Genomic DNA, 22174 nt, shown 5'->3' with positions numbered 1-22174 from the left:
TGAACCCTTATGGCCTGAGAGGGTATGGGGAACAGAAGGCCCTGTTGTGTGGCAGTGACTTTAATTCCACCCTAACAAAATGTTTGGAAGTGAACATTGGTTGAAGAAAGCTGACTAGGTTTTTGTGTTTGAAAATGTGATTTCCAGCCGGGGGAAAAAATGGTGCAACTCTGAAAAGCAGACCGCGTATTTAGCTACCTAAATATGGCTTTGCCTGAGTTTGAAAATTATGACCTAAATTCTCCTCATTTGATTCTTTTTGCCTTTAATAAAAATCTAATGATGATAATGGTTGGTTCTAGGCTTTTGCAGGGACACCAGGTGGCTGAGATGTTTCATCATGCAGAGATTTTCAGTGCATGCTTGAACAGTAGACTCACCTTTCCTCTCTTCACACACAGCAGTCACCACCCTATGCCTAGCGTCTCTTAATGGTGTGTTGCAAGAGCTGGAGGTTATTGAAATACTTCTATTTTACTTCCCCTGAAAACTGCCGCACAGTTACAAACAGCCGCAATGTGTTCCTCTGGGGGAAAAGCTGGAGGGAGTCATTCTGCTTAGCATTCAGTATTATTATTTCCTTGTCCATGGGCTGGGGGAGAACATGGCTATCATTCTAGCGCCATTTCCACTCAATCCTTATTCAGGGTTATATTTGGGAGTACCTGCTACTCTTGAGATCAAGCAAGTGCCATGGAAAGCACCGAGGGCACTAGAACTAAAGTGATTCTGCAGGGCACGGGATGAGGGCAGGATGCAGAGCCCACATAGGGATCTGTGCCCTTTTCATGGCCTGGGACACTGCTCTGTGGGGACTCAATCCATTGTTGTGTAGAGGGACTTAGGGTGGCAGGCAGGAGCATGGCCAATCAGTTCAGAAGTAGGTGGCCCTCTGGCCAGACCCACCTCCCTGCATAGGTGACACAGAAGCTATAGCAGTCCCTGGACTGCAGTACCAGGCACAGAGCAGCTCTGCTGACAATCAGCTGCCTAGGAAGGAGGATTCCATCCCATATGGTCTCTGTGAAGCATAAAATGTATTTCACTGAGAAAGGATTTGTAACTTAGTGCACTAGGAGAGCTTTTCCAACGAGTTATGTCCTATAATCTTAATTTATTTGCAGCCCCATCTGAGCTCCGGATCTCATTATGCATGGTTCTATACATGCATGCATAGAAAGAGGCATTATCTGTTTCACAGAGTTTACAGTGGAGCTAGAAAAGACAGGCAGAGGGCGGGGGGACAGGATGCATTATTGGCCCATTTTACAGCTGGGGGGCTGAGACATAGAGAGGTTAAGTGACTTGCCCAGGGTCACAAAGATATTTTGTTGCAGAGTCAGGAACTGAATCCTCCAATCCAGCCATTGTGCAGAGGTTTGATGAATATTGTTGGGGAAAAGACCACCACTCTTTTGAATTTGAATCAGACAGCCGGAGGCTCCTTTATTGATTACAAGCATATGCAGGGAGAGACAGGTTCACCCTAGCAAGGGTTAAGCTGCTCTGCCGTACATTTTTTTGCCTTTCCTTATAAAGCCTAAAACTGCAAATTATCATATCTTGCTTACACATTGATCATAACCTTATTTGGCTTATCACATGGTTTATGCTGCAAAACACAATTAATATTTTCCTTATATAGCATAAAATATTTTTAAATTGCAAGCACTATCTTTCCACTTCCTTATGGATGTCCACTCAAATGTCATGTGGCCCTGACTGTTCAGTTACCCCTACTTGCGGTTACTTTAACAAGGTTCGCATGGCCCCTTGGGATTTTGTATCTAGGGCCCAGTTCCGCAATTCCGGCCAGATGGTTTGGTTCATATGCTGACAAATACATTCAGACTTTAAATAAACAGGCTTTTAACTTTTAGACAAATGATCAAAACAATTTAGCATTAATAAAGCCTTTGTTATAACTTGCTGAAGCTTAACGGGAAATTCCATAAAAGCCATTATCTATATTATATAATCTGGCAATATTAAGCCAACTACCGTATGCTCCTTTCTTTAATTCACCTATGCAAGCAGCACTATCATAGTTTCTTATAACATATTTTATTTCTTTAATCTATGGTTTTACTTTATGCCTAAGGCCTACATATATAAAACGTATGCTAGTTTGTTAATATAGGACTTTAGTCTTGGGGTGTGTTTTTCCCTAACAATATCCAGAACAGAAATTCTCTGTGTGTTTCTCACTGTAACCAAATGGACCCTCTTGTGAAGTGACAAACAAGGGAGTCTATGTTAGAGGATGAATCCAGAGGTATGTAGGTTCAGGTTCTACTGCTGACCACACATTCTGCAGCCCCTTCACTCAAAATCCTTTGCTCTGAGAACTGGCAGCAGGGTTATGGCTCTTCCCCACCTGAAATGCTGGTTCAGTCTGTCATTCTTGTATGTGGACTGGGTCTGGAGGAAGGTAACTGAGGCAGTCCTTGCTTTTCATACAGGGAGGTTAATGTTCTGTCACAGAAACCCTGAGCAGTCTAGTTTCCTGATGGAAGAGGACACACTGCACACCATAAATCTTTATATTCCTACACTCAAAGTCGAGCTAAAGTCAAGATGAGCTGTGGGTGCTTGTCATCAGGGTTTGCCAGCAAAACTTTTTCAGTACTAAAGTACGGACATCTCCCATTTGAGCTAAAGGAGTAACTCCATTAGTTGACAGCAGTAGTATGCTGTTATCCTCTATTAGGATACTCAGGGTATGTCTACACTACTCACTGGATCCAGTGGGGATCGATTTATCGTGTCTAGTCTAGACGTGACCAATTGACCCCCGAGAGCTCTCTCATTGACTTCTGTACTCCAGTGCCACGAGAGGCGCAAGCAGAGTCGACGGGGAAGCGGCAGCAGTCGACTCACCGCGGTGAAGACACTACGGTAAGTTGATCTAAATAGTCGACTTCAGCTACATTATTCACGTAGCTGAAGTTGCATAACTTAGATCGATCCCCCCCACCCCCCAGTGTAGACCAGGGTTTAGATAAGACTTGTTCCTCCCTCAGTGCAGGGGACTGGACTAAATAACCTTCTGAGATCTCTTCAAGTCCTACATTTCTATGAGGACACAACACACATTACACCAACCTCTTGTGTAAGCAGCTCTGAAACTGGCCCTAGTATGTACTTGGCATTGTGTTTTAACAGTGATGCCCTTCTGAGGACAGGGAAGAGGAGTGCTGAATGCTGGGGAATCAGAAAGAAAAGACACTTAAAAAGCAACCCACCCCATTCCAGGAAAGCAACAGGAGTAGTGGAGGAGGCACAGGCTTTGGGAGCTGGGACACCTGGAGCCTATATGATCAAATTAGGCCAGGAAGTCTATCTGACAGCTGTAAATTCCACCTTATTCAGTTTTTCCAGTGATAAAAACCATCTTCGGTGGAATCAGCACATATGGGAGCAGCTGCTGCCTTGTGTGAAATCTTAAAATCAACAAAAGTCTAGCCCTTTCTCCTGTTGCCCTCCTTTCTCTCTCTCTCTCCCTGTCTTCCATGCCTGTACATCTGGCTCCCACTGTAGGTTCAGTGACACCGAGGGGAATTTTCCCAGTTCAGGAGCAGTGTAGGGTGGGCCTCTGCAGCTCCTCCTGGCATGGGGTATGCAGGGATGGGAATGGGTGTGTTGGGGATGTGGCCACAGGGCTGTTTAGGTCAGCTATTGTGAGCTTCAGAGCAGCCCCATGGCAACTGTGAGGAGGCTGCCTTGAACTGGAACAGCTGTAATTTACACTGTTGGCCACTTTAGCCCTGCTCAGAATATTGCAGGCATAACAGTGGTTTAAAGCCATTTTCATTCCCACTCTTCCTTGGGCTGCACCTCTTGAGAGGCCCAGCCCAGAATCCAGCCCACTGTCTCTCTTCTCAGCCTTCTACAAACCGATCTCCCCTCCTCACCTCTCCCAGTCTGCAGCTATTTCTTCCCCAGCTATTCTTACAGGATGCAGTGGCTGCTTAGAGGCACGAGATCCCTCCCTCCTTTCCAGAAACAGCTGGCAATGCTGCCTAGACCTATATCTCCCCTTTTCTCCCTTTCTTCAAAGCTGGTAGAAGCTCCATTCTCCTTGCTCATGCATGCAGGTTTCAGTTCCCCACAGATGGAGTTTTCATTTAATCAAGCTCAGATTGAATGAAAGCAGCACTATTAATTAAACAATGGCCCATATGGTGCATTTCAAGTAACTACAATGCTGAAGGATTAATATCAATTATATCTGAAGCTGAGAGGGATGGGGAGAGAGAGAATACTTGAGTTGCTTTAGAAGTTGAGAAAGTCAGGAAACAGTGTGGCCGAGTGAGGGGGCTGTAGACTGGGCTCCAGGACATCTGGGTTTCTGTCCTGACTGAAAATCAGACTTGCTGGATGGCCTTGAGCAAGTCACATTAGTTTTCTCTGGGAGTTGGGTACCTAATTCCCATTTGTGCCTTTAAATTCTTCCCTTTAACCTCTTTGTGCGTCATCTTCCCCATCTTTAAAATGGGATAATAACAATTGCTTGTCTTGTTGATGTGCTTTGGCATCTACAGATGATGCTACAGAGTATTCAGGGAAACAGTTTTGAGCTGCAAATTTTGGATGGAAATCCTGATCCAAACTTTCCTCAGGTTTAGCTTCAGCATCCAAGGCTTCCAACTCAGGATATGAGTAACAGCCATTGACAGTCTCATCTGTGAGAGTTATTCATAGTCCACGTGAAGACAACTGGGGCTGAGCTCCAGTTGCTATACAGCATCTCCTCAGATTCATTTATATGAACAAAAAAGAACAGGGAATAGAAATTCCAAAGACCCTTCTCAGTGTTTTTTAATGTCTTTTCCTGAAACTGGCTGGCTTTATTGTACATTGTAAATGGCATTCTGAAGAACCATTTCATACTGGGGTGGGGATGTCTCGCTGCTCAACAAGAGAGAACACACAAGTTAGTTACCAGTGGTGATCTAACAGCTGTTAGAGTTCTGTTATCAGAGGGTAAAGTTTTCCCTCTAGCCTCCATTCTAAGCTCTACAAGGCCATTTAAGAGTCATCATAGGGGGCAGCTTGAACCAAGATTCCACATGTAAGATCTCTGCCAATAACTCAGACCTAGCTTTGCTTCCTCACGAGGCAAACTTGCTTTCCAATTACAGCTCGGTGGGTATTTTGCTGTAACAAGGATTATGGCAATCAGAACCCAATACACTTTTACCTAATAGATTTCAGTAATTATTTTGGCTTCAGGCAGAGTAAATCCAATGTCAGGCACGTTGACCTGCTCAGAGTTAAAAGCTGCCTTGGGTGGAGGGAAAAACACAGGGGTAGGGGAAGTGGTTTGGAACAAATAGGAACTGGAGCAATCCTCAGACTTTGTAGCCAGCCAAGCTTGACAGAGTTTTGAGATCAGAGGAGTTTTAGATGAATAAATATTATTCTCCCTCACCCCATGATTCCTATCCCAAAATGGCTCCTCTCCCAGAGCAGACCTTTGATGGACTGGTGCTGTAGGCGGAGAGAGTATTAATGATGTTTATTATGGTAGTGCCTAAGGGCCAACCAAGCATGTGGCCCCATTGTGTGAGGCACTGTATAAATACCATAGCAGACAATCCATGCTCCCAGGAGCTTACAGTCTAAATAGACAAGACCGACAGAGGATGGGAGACGGGATGAAACACACAAGGTGAGAGATCAATATGATGGCAGCAAACAGTATGTTAGTACCACAATATTTTTTGGGGGTTGGTTTAGTTAGGAGGGGAAAGAAGATTGGGAGAGGCAGGGGGCTCAGTTAGGCTGAACTGAAGAGTCAGTAAGGGAGGGGGAGGGAGAGGGTTGTCACAAACAGCCAATCAGTACAGGGCCAACAAAATCCAGGTCAGACTAAACAGTTTTCTGAAGGGCCAAAAGGTCCCTGCTTTCGCCTCCAAGGACAAGATGTCCTGGTGCACCCTCGGGAACAATCCTATCCTGGCAGGAGGAATGGGCTAGCAGTGATCTAGCAAGATTTCTCCATCTCTAGCTTCTACAGCTCTGTGCTGTTCTGTAAAGAGAGGAAACAGGAACAACTTCTCACATGTATATAGAGTGGGTGAATTCAAAGAGGATCTGGTTTGGGGAGCTGAATTTGGCAGTCTCTGAACATGTCAACATGATCATAATGCAACAAGAGAGCTGCCTGGGTCCTGTGCCTTGGGGATGGAGTGCAGAAGACCATTGTGCGGCCATCCTGGTTCATTCTGTGCATGTTAAAGGCTGAACATGTAAACTGTGGGATGCTCTTAGCTGACTAGTTCCCAGCACAGCCAGCTCGCCTCTTCTCCCTGTGTTTTAGGAGATGGGCATGTGGAGTGGAGGGATTTTTTTTCTGGGCAGACTGCTTCCCAGTGCCCTCAGCCGTCTTCTGACACCTGCACTCAGGGGATAGGCTCACAAAGAGCAGACTCTTTCTGGGCTAGTGTCACAAGGAAGTAACACAGCATCACTTGAGACAACCAGGTTTAAGACCCCATGCTCTGCAGATGGGAAGACCCAGGCAGTGGAACTCTGCTGAGGTGGCATGCTCTAACTGCCCTCCTCACTGTGTGGAATCTCCTACTTGCAGCCCAGTCTTCACAGCCATGGGAGAGGGGTTTGGTAGAACAGCTGGTGGGGGGAAAGCCAGTGCAAGGTAATAAAAGTGAAGGTTCTATTAAGTTGTGCTGCTTCCCTGTTCATTCTGTGGAGCGTCCCTTTCAGGATGCTTTCAGAGGGCACCTGTGGTTGGAAGAGGCCCTAGAAGCATGGGGCCTTCAGGAGCTACGCTCTGTAGGGCCGGCAGGAGAGCCAAGACAGCTGTATGGATGCTCCGTGTTTCCTGTGCCTATCCTGAGATCTGTGCAGATCTTGGGAGATTCCCAGATTAAGGGAACAGCATGCCCAAGGGCTATTCCCAAGCAGGCACAATGAAACTTTTGTTTAGCTTAATCAGATTGGGTAGATTTGACTGAGTTTGTAATTTTTGCCTGACCCTCCTAAGTGTCATACCAGACTTGGGCTCTCCACAGAGCTACAGTTATGTCTGGATGCCCCAGACACTGGAGCGGAAACCACCTTTCTCAGGCAGGACTGGGGAATGGAAGCTCCTGTTATTAGTCACATCACTCTTGCTTGTGTATCTCCCCTTTTAAAATCCACATGTTTATTTTTATTGATGTTTTTATAGTTTGACAAATACATTTTTCTATGAAGAGAAACATAATTAATTTAAGTCATTTATATTAATCAGAAGGTGGAAAAATCATGCAAAGCAGGGGTAATTTTGCACCGAACAACGCACGTTATCTAATGAATATAGATTATGCTGATTTATGTGTTTACCGAAAAGTAAGAGTGGGCTGAGGGGAAGGGGGAGAAAGAAAATAACCCAGAAAAAAGGGCTATTAAATGATGTGTTACAATTTCTGCAGAGTCCTGTTCACAAAGTGTTTAAAATTTAAGTCTAACTTTTGAATGTGATTATTGGGCCGAAATGCAACAGAAGACATTGCACTTGCAATCGCCGAATAAGGGGCTAACTCTACCCCCTTACTTACATGAATAGTTCTCACTGACAGGTAATTCCAAGGACTTCATTGAGTTAGGACTTACAAAATTGGCCCAAGCAACTCAATCTTTGGCTGGTCTCTCGAGACAAAATTTCAAGAGTGCTCAACTCCCATTGGTACCAAATGAATGGTCAGATTTTCAAAACTGTTCAGCATTTTGGGATCATGTTGCATGCACAGCACTTTTGAAAATCTGGCCTCAATTGTGGGTGCTGAATCCTTGAAAATATTTCCCATGGAAGCTGAACAATCATATCTCCTCCAAAATGACAGGAAGGCGAACAAAGCCACATGACTTTCACTTGTGGGCCACTGGATCAAATTCAGTCCAGGTTGTAGAGTGACCATGAGAGGTTGTTTGGGTAATAGAAGAAATGAGCTTGATGGATCTCAGTCCAGTGTCAATGTCCACCTCAGAACCTGACAGTGCAGGTAGGGTGACCAGATGTCCCGATTTTATAGGGACAGTCCCGATTTTTGGGTCTTTTTCTTAAAAAGGCTCCTATTACTCCCCACCCCTGTCCCAATTTTTCACACTTGCTGTCTGGTCACCCTAAATACACGTAGCACTAACTGCCCACCTTTTGGCTCTCTCACTGGAGAGGCCAAGGACTGAATGAGCCATGAAGAGCGAAGTTTCCTCTCACCACTAGAGATGATCCCTGGCTTATTGGAGCCGCCAGAGTCCCTTTTTGATTGGGTGTTCCGGTCGAAAACCAGACACCTGGCAACCCTAACACCGCACTGTAGAAAATGCATTAACATACAGATAGCAATGACTTTCTATAATGCTATGCAAGCGTAACAGAAACCCATCCAAATGCACAGTGCCATCTAGAGTCAAATGCACAGTGCTATTTGAGGACCTGCATGTCTGGAGGAATCAGTTTTGCTAGTTATTCATTGCTGTGAGTAAAATGTGCACAGTATATTTTTTCCCTAAAGCTTCTCAACCTCCTGAATACATTCCTTGTCCCTCCCCAGGGGGGCCACCCCATAATTTGAGAACCTTTGACCTAAAGTACTCCACAGTTCCAATTGCATACAGTACTCTTTCTCCTCACCTACAGAGCACTGCTGTTTAGTGTTGCTGGTGCATAATGACTGCCTTTCCACCACGGAGATGAATGCATTTCATAGGAAAGCAAGGGCTGCTGTACTAGAATTAGCCCCTGGACAATTCAGTCCAGTATCCTGTCTCTGATGGTGGCTGATGATGGATGCTTTGGAAGACAGTGAAAAAACATATAGGATGAAATCCTTGCCTCACTGAAGTCAGTTGTAAAACTCCCATTGGCTCTGAAGGGGCCAGGATTTTACCCACAATGCAACTGTCCAGCTGCACCATACTTTACTATAAAAATGGAAGGAAATTCTTCCTGAACTCAGCTGATGCCCTAAAGCTTGACTACTGAGAGCCTTTATCCTAGGCTTGTGGTCAGTGCATATACTACTCATATATGTACAAATGTCTCAGTCTTTTAAAAAAATGTTTCTAAGATTTTCCACAGGATATGCGATCATTTGTCCATCTAATCTTGTACACTGCACCTGATGCCTCAGAGAAAGGCAAACGAACCCCTAATGTATCTACCACTTGTGCAATGGACTCTTACGCTTCCTCCACTGACAAAGGAAACCAGGAAAATTCCAAGCACAGAACTGTTCCTAGATTCACATCTCCAAGAGGAATCTATACTGCACGTATTCAGTATCCTCCTGGCAGTACCCGTGTCACGTTTTAGGGGAGGGAAGCCACAGCTCTGCTGCTTAGCTTGTCAGACTTGCTCAGTGACAACAGAATTTAAAGTCAAACTGCGTTAGTAATAATACAAGAATAATAACTTTGTTTACATGGCCTCTTTTATTCCAGTGGATTCCAAAGCAATCTATAGAATGTATAGAAGACTCCTTCACCTACCGCTGAACCACCTCTAGGGCGAATCACGGCAGCAGTTTAAATGTGCATCGCCACATAACACTTGTTGGAGGATAGAAGAAAAGTACCATTCACATTTAAATCTGAGGGAGGGAGTCAGGAATTAGGAAGGCAGAATGTAAACATCTCCTTTGGAATATGGCCAAGATACCAGGTCTAACACCTCTGCTCCTGCCATGGGATCATTTAGTGACCAGGAGAGGATTGGGGCTTGGCTTATACTGTATCTTTCATCTTCAGGATTCCATTCAGAGAAGTCACTACTTTCAGCTTTAATAAGAATAGCAAGTCAGTGACTTTTAACAATGGATACTCCCCCTTCTTCCATTACTGCACTCAGCATGGGGTCACAGACATGTGTAAATTTCCGAAATGTAGTTTCTTCAGCTATCCACACCACATGGAAGGGCTGATGAGTGGGATGAAGCTTGATAAAGTGCAGTGCGAGAAGTGAAATTTGTCTTCTCTTTGCTGATTCCCAAGCTTTCTGCTGAAGTGCATGGCCACATGGCAGAGTCGCCCCTCGCTTTCTCTGTCTTCTCATTAGAGAACTCTGTCATATATCACTGTGCCCAACAGAACTGGTTACTGCAGTGGCTGAGCTGACAAATATTAAAATGGCATTCAATTTTGCAGTGGGAAATGGATAATACAAGGTCCCCCCAGGGCCCTGTAGATAAGGTACCACTGAGATCTGCAGTTATCATGGATATTAAATCCTTTATGGCTGAAAAAATAATGCCTAGCATCACCCAACTTGTGCCGCTTGTTCTTAGGGGAAAGGTTGAATTTTCAGGGGACTTCAAAGTGCAGCTGTTCTGTAGCTTTTGGATTAAGGAGCAGTTATGAATGACCACTCTGAGAAATGTAACCCCCTGAGTCTCTGTTTCCCCTCAGATCACTCTAGCTAAGAAGCTGATAGGGTTCTGAGGCTTCGACATTTCCACTCCACCTCAGGTATATGCCATTTGTTTACCAGTAATAATAATAAAAATAAAAAAGAACCAGGACTTGAACATGCTTCCCCATGAAACAATGCTGAAGGCAGATTTTTCTGGTGGTGATTTGTTTCATTGGGAGGGGACAGAAGGGGGCCATGAGGCTGGTTCACCGACACTCTGGGGCTCAGGGGATATGTCACTCCTAACTCCAAACTGATCTGCAACAGAAGGCAGCTTTCCTAAGGGTAGCTCCCCACTAATGGCTCACTCCACTACCACCAGATTTGATTTTTTGTTGTTGTTTTAAAAATGGGGAAAATGTATTTTTTCTTAATTTTTAAAAATCGTTGACTAGTTTTTGCTCAAACTGTCAATAAAATAAAATGAAAATCTCCCTTGGGCAGAGACCAGGCCTGCAAAATTCCACCCTGAAAGGCGAAAGCTTCTGAAAGTTACAAATGACTGAAAATCGCATCTTGAGCCTTTCTAACTGGGATCTCAGTTGCTAGAGTAGCTGCACCTGTGCAAAACCCTAACATGGACACTGTTTACAGTGGTCCAGTTTTACCCAGGTTTGAAACTACAATAGGACCCTGTCTATAATAGGCTCTTCTTCTTTTTGTTTGTTACACCCACTATACTATACCATTGCAAATGCCCTGTGTGGTGCACTACACTGGCATAAGATGAGGCTTGCACTGTGGCAACTCACCCCATTAAGTTACTGAGGCAAGTTGCACTCAGTGCAAATTCCCTTTTGTACCCACACAGCATGCCTATGATGTGGGGTTGCACTGATGTTACTACACTACGGTACCTACACTGGTGCAAATTTCCCTAGTTTGGACAAGCCCTGAAATGCTGCACTGCTAAAAACCATGTTGCACAAGTGTACCCTGGCTGTGTCTACACTAGAGGCTTTACAATGGTGCCATTAGCCATGTGACTGGAATCCCAATATGGACCAGGTCTTAGAATAGAAGTGGAGAGAGACAAATGAGTGTTTTGTGAATTTTGCACTTTTGAAAAATCTCTGAAAATTGTCATTCATTACCTCCCTGCTCATCATCTTTAGATAAAGACTACAAAAATTCACTACAATAGACCCTTTGAATGTTATCAGCATTGTGATCGGATGCTCTCCAATGTTTAGCTCTGCAATCATCTCTTTCTTCTTTTCAGTAAACATGTAAGTAGCACTGCATTTTAGATAAGTGGCACTGTCTAGTAGTATTCTTTCGGCGTGTTGGTTCCACACCAACCTCCCCCGCACAGCTGGAGTGGCTCTCTTTCTCTTCACTGAAATGGGGGTAAGAAAGGCAGGTGGGAGTTCTGAGGATAACAAAAAAATTGTTGGTTTGGGTTTATAATGAATTCCAATCAGATAATTGCTGGTATAACAAGTGAATTTGGTGTTATCCCTCTTTACACTTAACCATTCACTTCTGCTCCTCCTTCCCACTTGTTTTGAAACTCCATCATTGACCTTATGTCTCCTTCCTTTCCTCTGGGTTTTCTACTACAGGGGAGGGCTGCTCTTTGACATGGGCTGCTCCATGGATATGGAGCTCCCTCCTCAAGACACTTTCTTTTGCCTTCACACTTTCCTTTCCTCCTGTATGGCTCTCACGCTGCATCAAGCATCTTTTGTTATGCTGTGTACCAGGGATACTGCAAAAGATCAAATGGCTTATGCTGTATGCTTTTATTTTTCTACATGGAAATGGAAGAGGCCTTTATGAAACACTCTAGTGGATATGACTTCCAAAGCAGAACATTGTCTCTTATTTTGACTACCAGAGAGACAACTACATCAGTTTATGTATCTTAGGCTCTTGTACGAGTGCCACTTCCTGGGGAAGTACTACTCTTATTTTATAGATGGGAAACTGAGGCACAGAAAGAGTAAATGACTTGTTTGAGGTCACACAGGAAGTCTATGGTGGAACAGTGGCCCTGGATGTTTAGCTGGCCAAGGCAAAAAATGTTTCTGGTTCACCAGCCTCAGTGACCAAGGGGGAGGGAGAAAAGGCCAACCAATCAGAGCAGAATTTACCCCATATCTTCCCAGTGCCAGATACCAGTAAGTTCCCTGCTCCATACACCCAGGACAACCCCATTGCTCACCCCTTCTCCCCCCCAAAAAAACAAACCTGGGTGAATAAAGCAAAAGATGGAACCCATGACTTTTCGGTGAGAGGGCGGCATGCTAAGCAGTGGATTGTCCTCCTCCACCAGAGTCTATTGGACTAAATTCTGTTTTCAAGTACATTAGTGTAATGCCTTTGAAATCAATAGAGTTACTCTGGTTTTACACCGAGATAACTGGAAGCAGAATTTGGCCTACTGTGACAAACTAGTTCCTGATGTATCTCCAGTGAAGTCAATGGAGTTACACCACAGATGAATTTGGCCCAAAGAAATCTGAGGGTCTGGATGTCAGAGAGGGGCAGCAATAGGACAAAGTTCTGTATTTCTAGTATGAATCTAGCCTGGATCACCAATTACCAAAAGCTTTTTCCATATGATGGGTATTCAGTGTCCCTTGTGAAACAAGTCTGGTGGATCTCAGACCAGTTCTTAGGAGATGAGTGTCCATATCTCTCTAACTTGCACTAATGAGCACCCTTCTTGTCAGTCACAGCAGAGGTGCCAGAGCCTAGAGACCGTACTATCCCCTCTTTCCTAGAGAGATTTTCTTCCTCCAGCTCAAGGACTGAGCCACACTGGCTGGGCACTGCTGCTTCCCCCTGCTTTATCCGTTCTGAAGGTTAACAGAGGATTTCAGTCTCCGGGGTGCTTCGTCCAGCACCTTCCACTAGAACTAAAATCGTCTTTGCTGCCTACTCTACAATGGTAAAAGGGTATGTATCATGCACATACAGGTACAGCACCCTCTCACTGGCAATCTGAGATTGCTCTGATACAGTCCCCTAATCACCTCCTTCTCACCACCACCACCTGTCCTGTATTGTATCCAATTGCCTCTTTCTAATGTTTTCCATCTTCAGCATTTCATACCACAGAAGCCATTGGAGACACTCTGGCTATTCCACGTCTGCACAGACGAGCTGAGCAAGATTATTAGAATACAGCAGAGCTTTTTATTGCCAAGGTGCCTTACCTACCTGCATAACACGATGGATGACAGCGTTGTTGTGCCATACAGTTTGGAGCATTATTTTCCAATCTGATAAAGAACTGACAGCCTGTGCTGAAAGCAAGAAATCAGCCCACTGTAAGGGATGAAGAAGCAAATCAAAGGCTATGTTGAGGCCTAGAAGACACATCTTCAAACTCGTTTTCCATGTAGCAAGCAATGCATACAATGCCCATAGCCATACCACTTCAAGCTGGGACCAAACAAAGCTGAGTCAGGTGTGATCAGTACATGGATGGGAAATCTGTAACCTCAAGGAAAACCCAGCTACTGCAGAAGGTCCTGACCATTTGTGGCCATAAAGTTCTGCTGGAATTGTTTCAGGCATACTAACTCTGGTGTCCTGGCCAAACTCCTACACAGAGGATGTTGATAATAATGATACTTTGCATTCAGATAGTATGCTTCATTTGTTAGATCTGAAGGTATTTTACAAAGAAAAGGAGACAATAGTAATATCCATTTGACAGATGGATAAAGTGAGGCTCAGAGATGCCATTCAAGGATCAGTCAAGAACAGATCTCAGGCCTTGTGATGATCTCTGCCCTATTTAGTCCCCCTCCCATACTGCTTACCTAATTTCTCCCTGTAGTTCTAACTGGATAGGATATTTCTCTTCACTTCCTGTCCTAAATTGTTGTGCAGTGTTCCTGTGTGTTATTAAAACATCTGCTTCAGTTCACTCCATAGATGGAGTAATTCTGATACTGGAATGTTTCCTGTATATATGTCTGTTTATCACTTTGGGGCTTTTTCAATGGGAATATGGTGTTACATAAATTTAAGTTAGTATTGGAGATGGACCCAAGTCCAAACTACAGATCTGAACTTTAGAGATGTTCAGAATCTGAATCTGGATCCAAATTTTGGTATAGATTTGCTGAATAAAAAGACCCTGGATTTGAACTGTCTAAATTTTGGAGCACTTGAAATTTTCTCCCAATTTTTGCATCTTAGGGAAATTTCTAGGTATTGTTGTCATAGGTCAGCAGTTCCCAAAGTGTGATCTGCAGTGCACTTCGTAGTGCTCTGCGGAGAGCTGTCTGGTCACATGGTCTTGGCTCTTCCCAGCTCCTATTTGGTATTAAAAGAAGCTAAAACATCCATTGAACACTTTTCTATTGTTACTTTTCCACGTAAGCAAAAGCAAAAACTGGCACAGGGATCCATAGTGACTGTGAATGGGAGATGGGGTCCGTGAGATTTTAAGCGGGAAGACAGGTGAAGTCTGTAGGATTGGGAAGGTCAGAGAAGGTGGCACACAGGAATCTCTGTCAAGATATTGTTCTCACTATGGAAAAAGTTGTAGAACCCCTTTTATAGGAGGCTGACCAAAGATCGGACTTTTGGTAATCAAATAGGTTAAAAAATTTCAACTATTGACACTGATTTTAAAGACCTCTTAGCTATCATGAGCCCTTTTGTTCTGAAGCTGTTGTATTATCTGCAGATAGTGTGTATATCTATCCATCTCTCTCTCTTTGTCTTTCTTCATGTCTATTGAAATATAAGCTTCAAACCCAAAAGTTACAGTCACAATCAGAACAAATCACAGATGAAAAGAGAAATCACCTGAACCCCCCCCATCCTACCCTACTCACTTTGTCCTGAAAACTAGAGGATCACCCTCCATTCCACCAAAATCATTCGGTTTTTCTCCACCTTTGCTAGTGACGGAATAACTTCACAAACAATGAGAAGGTGCATCGTTCTGTGCCGGAGGACAAGCTGAACAGCTAAGCCACTGCATTAACAACTTCCAGAATCTCAGAGAAAATACATGGAAAGTGTCTGTCTTTCTTTATTGAGGCAGTCAGATGCTCAGTCCTTGTGTCTGCAAAAGCCGAAAAGCCAATTGTCCACATGTCTGACCGTGCAACGGAAGGATTCTCAGTTTTGAAGCCCACAAATCCCAGATGTGGACATTCATGGGGCAGAATAAGGAAAAGTACTCCATTGTGTCCTCTGATTCAGAGCAGGCTTCATGGCGTAGTCTTTCTACTCGGTGCTTCCCTTAGCTGTTACCTCTAAGATACAATTTACCGTGAAGTACCCACCATCCCTATATCCCTGTGCTTGAAGGGCAGAGCCGCCCAGAAAGGGGGTGGGGGGCAAGTGGGGCAATTTGTCCCAGGCCCTGCAGAGCTCACCATAAAAATATAGTATTCTATAGTATTGCAACTTTTTTTTTATGGAAGAGGCCCCCGTAATTGCTTTGCCCCAGGTCCCCTGAATCCTCTGGGCAGCCCTATTGAAGGGAACTGTTTTTTCAAAGGTACAATGCCCCAATGAGACAATCTCCTCAGCAATTCAGTACTGCTAAACGTCAGTCTGAAAATTTTTCCTGAAACATCCTCTGGTATATCAAGCTCTAACTGTGAGCCACCGTGCTGGACTGCTGTCACTTGAACATGCCAATGGGAAATGCACCTTCAAGCAAGTTGTATGAAAGAGGGAGGCTGTGCGGCTGTTGCAAGACAAGAATATCTTTTTAGGGTCTCCATCCCCTTTTCCCTACCAGTTATTCCTTTTTTTTCCCTTTGACATTTCCCAGTAATGCTGGAAAATGAGTGGTCACCCTCTACTCACAGCTGCAGGAATCCTTTGAAAATTAAAAACACAAAAATTACACCATCAAGAATGTTTCAGGGCATACCATCCTTGCCCCCCTTTTTAACTAGATGATAGACTATACCTCTCTTCACTGGGATACATTTATTGTCCTAGAGCATCTGAAAAAAGGAGGAGGAATCACAAATGCCACATAAACGCAAAGAGGTAACAGGAATGTTTTAATACACATCACCATTTTTGCCAGTTTCAGGGTCCATCTCTTCCACCTCATCACCTTAGCCTGTCAGGAGGCAAACTGTTTCTTCCAGGATACTCGATTATTGGATCACCACTGAAGGTGCATCTCAAAATATCTATATCTATAGCTCTGGTAGGGCTTGGTCACAATCTGCAACATCTTTGGAAGAGAAAAAGGGCACCCCAAAATACTCACTCACGAAACCTGGCCCTTCTTCACATTATCATAGATTATTAGGCTTGGAAGGGCCCTCAGGAGATCACCTAGTCCAACCCCCTGCTCAAAGTAGGACCAATCCCCAACTAAATCCCCAAATGACTCCCTCAAGGATTGAGCTCACAACCCTGGGTTTAGCAGGCCAAGGCTCAAGCCACTGAGCTATCCCTCCCCCCATTGATCATTGCTCCTACTGCAGAATTATGTAAGGTGTCCAGACATATGTCCCTATCTTTGGTACTACCTAGAAGTACTGTGATGTCATCCACATGGGTGAAAATTTTTATTCATAGGGTGAAATTCCTCTCTTCCTTAATCCACTCATTTAAGCCCTGAAATCCCCTGTTACCATTCATAGCCCACAGTAAAAGAGTCCAAAGTAAACCAATACAATTATGGACCCAAGGGACAATCTTGCCTGACCCCAACATGTATCAGTATAGCCTCTCCACTCCACCCATTTACAAAGGGATGCACAGTGCATGAATATGCAAGACCCGCAGGCAGTTAATAAATTGTGGAGCAATACCGTATTGAAACAAAGTTCACTCTACCAAAAGTTTTGGCATGATCCAAAGTCAAAACATAACCTTCCCATTCTCCCCACGGCCAGTTTCAAATACTTCCCACAAACAACTCAAAGTGTCTGCCACTGTGTGACCTTTAACTGTATTAGATTGACTGGGATGCAATAATTTCCTGGCTACTTTCCCCAATCTCTTTGCTAGAAAAAAAGCCAAATTTTTGTAATCCATGTTCAAAAGGCCCATAGACTCCAGGTCTCCATCCCCCCTTTTTTTTGGCCAAAAAAGTCAAAAGGCCTTCATAAAAGGAAAATTCCAGTGAGCCTCTAGTCAAGGCATCATTGAAGGCACATGACGGCATGATACAGAGAGAGGATCCATAAACTTCTGATAAAATTCTTCAGTCAACCTGTCCACCCTCAGGGAAGTTCCCTTCTTCAGTGACAAGCTAGATGCAGGAACCTCCATCTCTTTTCATGGCCTCACAAGTGAGTCCTGTTCCTCATCTACCAATCCTGCGATACTATCCAAAAACTCCAGCTGCTAGAAACAAAGATTGGTTTGTCCCAGAAAGAGCTCACTGTAATATTCTTGAACTATCATCAACATGCCAACAGGGTCTCCATGGATCTGCCCAAGTGTTATGATCCTGTAACCCCACCACAACCCACTGCAGTTTCCTTTCCTCACATCTTGCAAATATATCAAAGGAAGCTGCCCCACCTTTTGTCCTGAAGTCCTTTGCAAATGTAGCTGACTCCAGATTTCTCCCTTCATACTGAACCATTTCCTCCTTAACTTCCTCTGAGACCTTTATTTACATGCGTTCCCAACCTTGCAGTTGACTATGAAGCTCAAATAGTTCTGCAATGCTACATGATGCTTGTAATCAGATTATTATAGATGTCTTAGAGAGGTCACCAGGCTCCTCTTTGTCTGTTCCCACCATTTCATCAGGCATGTGTAAAACTCCCAAACTGTTTCTTATCCCATAAAGATGCTTTTAACATTTCTAACTCCCACTGCACTGATAAGTAAACAAGTATTTAATTTCCAATAATCATGGTCAAAGCCACTCTTCCTAACTCCCCAAGTTCAGTGGTCAGAAAACTCTACGGGCTGCACTGCACATTGTCTGGTTACTGAGGTAGCTTTCACATACACCCTGTCCCATTGACTATCTGATTCCTCTCTAAAAAATGTAAATGCCTCCTTCACCCTTAAATGAGGATGCTCATAAACATCTTTTAGCCAACGGCATCTCTCACTGATTGTAAGTAAGCTTCATTAGCTCATAACCCTTTAGGTTGCTTTGCTCTGTCAGTCACTTCAGTTAAATAATTAAAATATCAAACACAACTGTCATGACATCAGTAAAAAAGAGCTATCCTCAGCTTCAGATGTTATGGACCATAGATGGTGACATGACTATACCTCACACCCAAATAACAGAAATCAACTAATGAACTCCTTCCTGGCAATTCTATCACCCTCTTCGGTGATACTGAAAATATATAAAGCAGTACCCCTACTTCATCATACATATCAGCAGGGCCGGCTTTAGGCTGATTCAACCGATTCCCCTGAATCAGGCCCCACGCCTAAGAGGCCCCACCCAAGCCCCGGTACTGCATACTGGCAAGAGCCGGTGCGCCGCATTGGGGTGGCTGGAGCCCCAGGCCCTTTAAATTGCCACCAGAGCCCCACTGCTGGAGCCCTGGGGTAGGGCTGTGGGGCTCTGGGGGCTATTTTAAAAGTCCAGGGCTCCAGTTGCTTCTACCATCCTGGCCCTTTAAATAGCTGCGGGAGCCCAGCCCAACTTCCCCAGAATTCCCGCGGCTATTTAAAGGGCTGGGGCGTAGAAGCAGGGGAGCCTCGGGCCCTTTAAATAGCCGCCAAGCCCCGGGCTGCTGCTGCTACCCCGGTGGGGGAGGTGGGAGGGGCACTTACTGTACAGGGTGGGCTGTACCCTCTGTACCCGCACCCCTTGCCCCCAGCCAGCCCCCTGCTATACCGCCTGCCCACACCAGCCCAACACCCCCTGCCCTGCCTGCAGCCAGCCCCTGTCTCCAGCCAGCCCCGCAACCCCCTTTTTTTGCAAGTTTTTTTTTAGTCATCCCTGCCAGGGCCCCGCTGAAAATGTTCCAATTGGGCCCTGCACTTCCTAAAGCCGGCCCTGCATATCAGGGCCCATGGACCAAAAAGATGGTCCTCTCCTTCAATCTCTTTGAGCTCCCAAAACATCATGCCTAGAACAACAGATTCATTTTATGGAACTAAATTCAAATCCTGCCCCTCAAAAACTGGAAGATCACCTGACCTTCGGTGCACACTCAGGATGCAGCGCACATTCCAAGTTGCAATTTTCATTATTATCATCCACATAAAGGCTCAGGTTGTCACAGACACTTGCAATCCCTGCCTTGTTGACTGCCTTGACACTCTACTAAACCCCTTGATTTACCCCTCTCTCTCTCACCTCTTTCCTTTTCTTTAGCCACTTTTTACTTGTGACTAGTTCATTACTCTCCTCCAGGGGGTCTCCTCAGTCCCGAGATCCTGATCCCAACTCTGATGCTTCTTTCTGAAGTTGCTCAAGCCAAATAATTCTCAGATACCTTTCCCCTAGTGAATGTGCTTGCAACAGGTCCACAAGCTCCTCTCTGCCCTCCCTCATATGCAACAGTGCCAAAGACAGAAAATCTGTTCTCTGAATTGTGAATATGATGTGTGGTTCAGAAAGTTGTAGGCCACCCTCAGTTATCCTCTGAGGTCTCCATGGATCCTCGCTTTCCCTGTGACTTCAACAAACTGCTCCATTCCTGAGGTTGAACACATTGAAATCGGCTTCCCAACTACAGGGTCTGCCGTACCCATAGCCTGCCAATCCCTCCCTGGTGACTGGGATTCCTGCATAACCAATTGTGCCTGTGGATGTTCTTTCTACAGTTTCTCTTTTTCCTCCTCCCCATTATCTCTGATAATCTCCCCCATATTACCAGTGCTCATGGGTGGCAAGTATCAGAGGCTGGGGGAGGCTGTGCCTCCCCAAACAGCCAGGTGTGGCCTTGCCCATGGTCCGCCCTAAGGCGGCACTCCCATCGCCTACCCCTTCACCTCAAATCAGGGGTTCTCAAACTGGGGCTCAGGACCTCTCAGGGGGTCATGAAGTTATTACATGGGGGATTGCGAGCTGCCAGCCTCCACCCCAAAGCCCGCTTTGCCTCCAGCATTTATAATAGTGTTAAATCTATTAAAAAGTGTTTTTATTTTATTGGGGGGGGGTAGCACTCTGAGGCTTGTTATGTGAAAGGGGTCACCAGTACAAAAGTTTAAGAACCACTGCCTCAAATTCTTCCCCACCCAAGTCAGCTTCTCCACAGGTTCCTTCAGCCTGCAGGCACAAGCCCCTAGGCATCACAGGCACAAACTTTGTGACATCGACTGATTGTGCCACAGGACCCATCAGTCTGTGCACTGTAACTTCTGCATCAACCTCCAAGCAGATAGATGCCTTCCCTATCAGATCCAAAGAACTTACGAGAGGAACCCACCATCTGAGGCTGCAGCCATCTTGGCAGGATATGAAGAGGAAATGAAAATGCTCTCTGGAGAGTTTTGTCACTGCCCAGGAACACTTTCACATAAAGCATCCACAGCCTCTTTCCATTCCCTGTCAGATGCCCTCGACTAGCCATGATCTGCAGGAGGCATTTGCTGTCAGAAAGGATAGATTCACCCAGGACTGAAATGGCAAGGCATTCATATTCCCATACCATTGCACAGACATTCTCAGACAATTAAGAAGGGGAAATGAATTTGAAATTGAATAGTCTTTGACGCGGCTTCTTGATATTACTTTTATTAATCAACACTGATTTGTTTATTTTATTTTACATAATATTTTTTCCTGCTAAAGAGGGTAGAGGGGAACCCATTGAAGGCTTGGGAACTAATGAATCTGATCTTGTATTCCATGTGCCCTCATGTCCAGAAGCTGGGCCATGACAGATTTCTTTATTAAACCTTCTGGCAGATTTTATGGGAGAGTCATTTTGTAAATGAGGGTTCGCAAGCCATGAGCACAGAAAAGGATCATCGTCCATGGCAGTGGACACTTCAGGAGACTGATTAACAACAACATACAAAGCCTTTTGCTTTGAAAGTCACCCATTCAGATTTAGCCCAGTCTGATGGTGACAGGAAGTTTTTTGTATCTTATAGCTGTTAGGCTACCAGGTGCAAAGATGATGAACAGAAACCCAAGTTACATGCCACACCATCATCAATGGCACTAACTGTCACTCTTGCTGGCAGGCTCAGCTGAAAGCCCAAGGACAGAAAGGGCATGGAGTATGAACTCACCTTCCAAAGCTAGAAGTGGCTCTTCCAAGCGCAAACTGCAAATAGCCATGTTGTACACATAGAAAATTCATATACCCGACTAATCTGATTATCGTAACCCTTATCCACCTTAGCTGTTTCCTCCTATTATTCTCCTGTCTTGCTTCAGATTCATTTGTAAGCTCTTTCGGGCAGGGATATTGTCTCCCTGGGTTTGTGCAGTGCCCAGTACATTGAAATGCCAAATATCTTTGCTGCCTTCATTTATACTGTGATCAAACTGGAAGTGCAATAAATAATAATGAGGCAATATGGGGGATAATTTCACTGCTGCTTCCTTTGCTGTTTTACAGCTCAGACTTCAGGCTCTGCAATATGACTGTCCATCCATTATGAAAAGTTAGTGGAAGAAATATGCTGGTGTCACAGTCATGAACTCAATGTGTTATGGGTGCCCGGAATTTTGAGAGACGGTCAGGATGTGCCATATCAGGGGGCCTTGGATGCGGTAGCTGTGGCATGTACATGGTCCTGGAGGGGGCACCTGAAAGGAGTTTTGTCTGCATGAAGTGCCACTTGATAGAGCTGCTGGAAGAAAAGATAAGAGGACTGGAGATGCAGGTGGAAACTCTGGCTGAGTTTAGAAGGGGGTTTGAGCAG

At 44.8% G+C, this 22174-nt stretch overlaps 1 long non-coding RNA gene across 1 annotated transcript in view; it reads right to left on the bottom strand.

The window, feature by feature from the left end:
* Window positions 1–11332: 11332 nt before the first annotated feature.
* Window positions 11333–22174, bottom strand: part of LOC116830607 (uncharacterized) — a 73261-nt gene continuing 62419 nt past the window's right edge. The window contains exon 3 of the long non-coding RNA XR_004375041.2: window positions 11333–11789. This is a non-coding gene — a long non-coding RNA (uncharacterized LOC116830607). The remainder of the gene's footprint in view (window positions 11790–22174) is intronic.

This window comes from Chelonoidis abingdonii, chromosome 3 (genome assembly GCF_003597395.2).
Source record: "Chelonoidis abingdonii isolate Lonesome George chromosome 3, CheloAbing_2.0, whole genome shotgun sequence".
Taxonomy (NCBI): domain Eukaryota; kingdom Metazoa; phylum Chordata; order Testudines; family Testudinidae; genus Chelonoidis; species Chelonoidis abingdonii.
The sequence above is the reverse complement of the archived record's forward strand: the minus strand, read 5'-3'. Positions and strand labels throughout refer to the sequence as shown.